At 41.1% G+C, this 667-nt stretch overlaps 1 protein-coding gene across 2 annotated transcripts in view; it reads left to right on the top strand.

The window, feature by feature from the left end:
• The window catches only part of LOC111659522 (olfactory receptor 6N2-like), a 2,302-nt gene that overhangs the window by 214 nt on the left and 1,421 nt on the right, over positions 1-667 (top strand). The gene's annotated exons all lie outside the window — the stretch shown is intronic.

Genomic DNA, 667 nt, shown 5'->3' with positions numbered 1-667 from the left:
GGGCGTGGTCAGGCACAGCTCATTGCATTTAAAGCTACAGACACAGAAACAGCCTGTTCTGAACAGGGCTCAAAAAGAGGGGTTTACAGGCATGCTGAAATATAGGATCGGAGTGGATTTTTTAGCAAAAAGCTTCAAATACATGCTTTGGGGACCTCTGAGACTTATTCAAACTTGTTGAAAAGGAGCATAATATGTCCCCTTTAAGCAGTCAAGGCACTTTCACACAGTCTCACAATGGTGGATTATGACCTACTATGTCATAATTGTGAGAACACTAGCAGCAAACAAGTAACTCATAGACGTAAAACGCTTCAGAACTTGAGTGACAATCATCAGGTTTAAAAGTTTTCTTCAGTTTCACAGTAGCCCATAGGCACACTGGAAACAGGAAGTGATAATGACTATTCTTAATTTTCCAGAATGTAAGCAAATATAGGTTTAGGAACAATGTGGCTAAAGTTGGACCCACAGTGTGACTCACTGAAGCCATGGCAACATTACACTTCCTGTTTGCTGAAAAACTTCACATCTGTTCACACGAATAAAGACTTTAAACATTTAACTTTTCCATTTATGCTGTTGTCATTTGTCATGACTGAAACCTGCCAAGGACTGTAGCTTGTACCAATTCAGGGGGTGCATCCTGCGGAGGACACAGGCTATG

This window comes from Seriola lalandi, unplaced genomic scaffold, assembly GCF_002814215.2.
Source record: "Seriola lalandi dorsalis isolate HSWRI2012SDOR001 ecotype SW California unplaced genomic scaffold, Sedor1 jcf7180002054482, whole genome shotgun sequence".
NCBI classification, from domain to species: Eukaryota; Metazoa; Chordata; class Actinopteri; order Carangiformes; family Carangidae; genus Seriola; species Seriola lalandi.
Note: the sequence above shows the minus strand (reverse complement) of the source record. Positions and strands in the feature narration are given on the sequence as shown.